Here is a 4,829-nt window from a genome sequence, read left to right as displayed (position 1 = left end):
AATGGCACATACTAAGGAAAGCTCATTGTGGGACTGGCTCTAGTGGCTGTAATTCTGCACCAAGGCTGAATTTTGGGACCACTAAGGTCTATATAAAGAAAGAGACTTCAGATACAGTATTAGGGGACTACTAAGGTCTATATAAAAACATCCAAAAGCCCCATGTCATGAGACCTTTAAACGTTAGCGAGAGAACAGGCCAATAAGAGGTGCACTCAGCCTTGAAGCCTTTGTTCAGTGGCCACTCGTGGTATTGCAACGTAAAATTGCCAAAAACGTTTCTCCCCATAGGCTACCACTGTAAAAAAAAAAAAAAAACGTTTGTAAAACTCATGCCAGGACACTTCTGACAACAAACAAGGTTGATTATGACTCTATAATAATAATAATATTAAAAAATTCATTCCATTTTGGATTTGAAAAACGTACCTCAAGTTCCACAATAAAAAGTCTATAAGTCGAGCAGAAACTTGCTGGCCAGTGGGAGAGAAACTATTGGGCATTTTAAGTTGGCCGCATATTACAAAAGTAAACTCCGGAAGCTTAGAAACTTTTTTGCCGTATAAGCTAGGCGGGCATTTGCGTTGAACTAAATAGGCGCCATTTTCAGATCAGTATCCATTTATGATTATACACCCATGGAGAAAACAGTAATAGGTCAACAAAACTAACACAAACAGAATGTTTACTTGATTTATATGAACAAAGAAACCTATAGCCTACTGGTGTGACTACTTTTTTTGTATTACATAAAATACTAAAATAACAAGCTAGCCAATCAGGGCTAAGCTAAAAAAACGTGCGCAAACCTACGTCGTACTACAGCTCTCGAGCGCCCCCCTAACGACGCGCATATAAGACTCATTTTAATTTGTAGGACACTGTCCTCCTAACACCTGAACTGTAGCCAGATACACATCCATATAACCGCTGCATAGAAGCTCATTTACAACTTTTAGTGGTTTGATGAAAGACGTCGCCATTTTTCACACAGACTTGTAAACTGCCAGCGACAAGCCGAGCTCGCCAAACACTCTCCCAGCAATCTTTCCTCTGTCTGGGCAGCTACTAGTTCTGGAGGCTCCCAGAGACCCTCCAGCCAACACCGGCAGAGCCCCAGAGCTCGTCAGACATTATCCGACGTATTTACTGAGCCGGAAACGTTAAGTTAACCAACGTGAATGAAAGTGCTCAACAAAAAAGCGGAATTACCTTTCAACGGTGCTGTTTCGGCATCCTCCGGTCGCCGCTGTGCCGACGCTTCACAGTAAAATGGCTGCAACAACAGCGGTGTGGATGACAGACCGGGGAAGAGAGGCGGAGGCAGCCGGGGAGAGAGGGGGCGGGCTCTGTTAACCCCGCCGATGGGTGGGGGTGGGGAACGGGCACAAGTGACTGAAAAATATTCTTCGGTTCAAAAAGAAAAATCCTTTCTGAAACAAAATCCACGATTAATCCCAAGAGAATCAAAACATTCTTGTATTTCATATCACAGTGTTTTAAAGAAAAGTAGGCTAAACAGTGGCTCTCTCAGGCAAGAAGCCTAAACACGTTATGACGCCACGTCTGGGCGGGGTTTATGCCTATTTTCGTGTTTGTGACTAAAATTCTTCGCTTCAACAACCAACCAGACATCCTAGTGACCTTAGAGATTGTCAGTGGTGGTATGTAGCCTACTTAACAACAATTCCTAAAGTTCTGTACTCAGCTACATTTATTTTACAGCATAGGTTGGCTACTAGTTAGTTTTCCAATATTGATAGTTAATACACAATATAAATCAACTAATACATTATGATTATTTTTAGGTTAAACTACCCAGCAGTATATTAGACAATTAAAAGTACCTTTAACAGCTGCAACATTAAAGAGTTGTGCTAATTAATAGGGCTGTAGTCAAGACCACCTTTTTCGGGACAAGTCCAAGACCAAGACTAGTCGAGTCCAAGTCAAGACCGAGTCCAAAAAGGTTTGAGTCCAAGTCAAGACCGAGTCCAGGACAGAATAAAAAGTCTTATTCATGACAGTATCAAGACAATCAATTTGGGTTATTTGTTGATATAAATTTTTTTTTAAAAGTGTCAGAACACCCAGGATTTATGAGTATAGCTATTCCCCTTGATATCATATGGTGATATCTCATAATAGCTACATAGACAATCCTGCTACAGTAGGTACTAGTACTGAGCATTTGAACTGCTACTGCTACAGTAGGTACTAGTACTGAGCATTAAAACTGATATTACTACAGTAGGTACTAGTACTGAGCATTAGAACTGCTACTGCTACAGTAGGTACTAGTAGCCTACTGAGCATTTGACCAACCAAATGACAACATAGCTTCACTCCAGATGTAGTGTAGAAAAACTTCCCTAAAAAATGTTGTATTCTAATGTTATTTGGACGTGGGTTAATAGGAAATACATGTTTTTTCAGAAAACATAAAAGTTTGGTTAAACAACAATGAACAGAGTGTAATTTAACATTTGTTCTTTTTTCTGAGACAAATTACAGAATTTTAAAAGAAATCCATTAGGAAGTTGTTTAGGGAACACACACACACGCACACACACACACACACACACACACACACACACACACAGCTGGCTCGCCAACGTTAGCTAATGTCCGCTAGCAGGCAAATGGGCTAACTATAGCCAGTTAGCTTTTTTCTAACGTAACAAAAACCCACTCATTTCGTAGGAGAAAAGCTTATTTAATGCAACGAAATGATGGGTCAAAAGGAGCACTAACACCACAAGTTTTATGTTGACAACGTGGACGCAGATATAGGAAACTTCGAAGGCAGCCGTAATATTTACCTAGTACGCTAGGCTAACGCTGGTGCGCCAACGTTAGCAAACATTGGCGTAGCAATAGCTAGCTGTCTAAACTTGTAAAAAGCCAAAAAATATCCCCACCTGAACTGTGTTTCACTTTCCCTCCAATATTATCCTCAACATAATAAGATAAGATAAGATAATAAGATAATTTGTTTATTAGTCCCCAATGGGGAAATTACTGCACTACACTCTGTGTACACACTTTTTGTTAGTACTCACACACAGGCCTGAAATACACACACATGCTCAGGACCTATACATGCACTATACATGGAGAGATGTCAGAGTGAGTGGGCTGCCAGCTGAACCAGCGCCCTGAGCGGTCGGGGGGGTACGGTGCCTTGCTCAAGAGCACCTGGCAGTGCCCAGGAGGTGAACTGGCATCTCTCCAGCCACCAATCCACGCTCCCAACTTTTTGGGTCCATACGGGGATTTGAACCAGTGACCCTCCGGTTCCCAACCCAACTCCCTATGGACTGAGCTACTGCCACCCCGCTAATAAAGACACCTGGACTCGGTCAAGACCAAAAGCCATATTTGGCAAGACCAGTGGCCGAGTCAGAGAGAAGTTTACATTTACTTGTAAAAGAGTATTTCTATGCTTAAGGTATTGCGACTTCTACTTGAGTAAAAGATCTGAAGACAAAATCTCTATTTCTTCCACCACTACCAATTATAGTTGATGTATTAGTAATATAGTTAACTTACTATTATTTTTTTGTAGCTTACAACTAGTATAACAAAGCAATTTTAACTCAGATCATATGTTATATGTTGCTTGTGGGGGGGGGGGGAATTCAAGGGCTACGTTCCTCCCCATTATCCCAATATTTAGAAAATGTAGATTTGTCTCCCTGCAAAAATATGGGAAAAAAAATCACTCCCCAAAATGTATATATCCTTTTTACCTGTGTGAATGGTGAATGTTTCCTGTATGATGTAAAAGCGCTTTGAGTAGTCGTTAAGACTGAAAAAGGGCTATATAAATACAGCACATTTACTTGGTGAAAAAAGGTCCACTGTTGGAGCAATCATTAGAAAATGGAAGAAACTAAACATGACTGTCAATCTCCCTTGGACTGGGGGTCCATGCAAGATCTCATCTTGTGGAGTCTCAAGCATCCAATGAAAGGTGAGAAATCAGGCCAGAATTACATGGGAAGAGCTGGTCAATGACCTGAAAAAAGCTGGGACCACCTCTCCACTGTTGGTAATACACTAAGACGTCATGGTTTGAAATCATGCATGGCACGGAAGGTTCCCCTGCTTAAACCAGCACATGTCACGGCCCGTCTTAAGTTTGTCAATGACCATTTGGATGATTCAGAGGAGTCATGGGAGAAAGTCATGTGGTCAGATGAGACCAAAAGAGAACTTTTTGGTCATAATTCCACGAACCGTGTTTATCCAGTATAGTCCCTAGTAAGAGAAACAGCATGTTTTGCAGTCCTCTCCTTTTTATACAACTTGTGTATTATTGTGATGGTGCGTCTTGAGGGAATCTCATACCTGCCGTCGTTGTTGCGATTCCCAGACCGATGTCCTCCACAACCTTACTGGGCTTGCAGTCTGTAGCCAGACGTTGCTATGGTATTCGTTAGCTTCTCTTGCCTTTGTTTATCTAAACTTACCCACACGCTGTATCTAACGTAGCCTGCCGAAGCCTCGCGCCACTGTGTGTTTCGTTGAATGATTTGCTGTTATCAACTGTCAAGGTGATTTTTCAGACTGGAAGTACTCTGGTGACAAAAAATTTGACTTTGCAGTATTTACAAAGCCTGTGAGCAACAAACTTTTACAATAATAAAGAAATAATAAAAATTGCGTTAACGCGCGATAAAAAAATTGTCGGCGTTAATGAATTAATGAGTTAATGCGATATTAACGTGTTAACTTGCCCAGCCCTAATATATATATATATATATATATATATATATATACAGTGGTGTGAAAAAGTGTTTGCCCCCTTCCTCATTTCCTGTTCC

General features: G+C 41.0%; 1 protein-coding gene and 1 long non-coding RNA gene across 2 annotated transcripts in view; both read right to left on the bottom strand.

Annotated features, from left to right (window-relative positions):
* si:dkeyp-87e7.4 (uncharacterized protein LOC557283 homolog) overlaps nucleotides 1-1,482 on the bottom strand; it is a 15,087-nt gene extending 13,605 nt beyond the window's left edge. The window contains exon 1 of the mRNA XM_034868981.1: nucleotides 1,213-1,482. The gene's annotated coding sequence lies outside the window, so the exon portion shown is untranslated. The remainder of the gene's footprint in view (nucleotides 1-1,212) is intronic.
* LOC117943086 overlaps nucleotides 1-4,829 on the bottom strand; it is a 27,076-nt gene that overhangs the window by 14,171 nt on the left and 8,076 nt on the right. The window contains exon 2 of the long non-coding RNA XR_004656281.1: nucleotides 2,485-2,498. This is a non-coding gene — a long non-coding RNA (uncharacterized LOC117943086). The remainder of the gene's footprint in view (nucleotides 1-2,484; nucleotides 2,499-4,829) is intronic.

This window comes from Etheostoma cragini, chromosome 4 (assembly GCF_013103735.1).
Source record: "Etheostoma cragini isolate CJK2018 chromosome 4, CSU_Ecrag_1.0, whole genome shotgun sequence".
NCBI classification, from domain to species: Eukaryota; Metazoa; Chordata; class Actinopteri; order Perciformes; family Percidae; genus Etheostoma; species Etheostoma cragini.
Note: the sequence above shows the minus strand (reverse complement) of the source record. Positions and strands in the feature narration are given on the sequence as shown.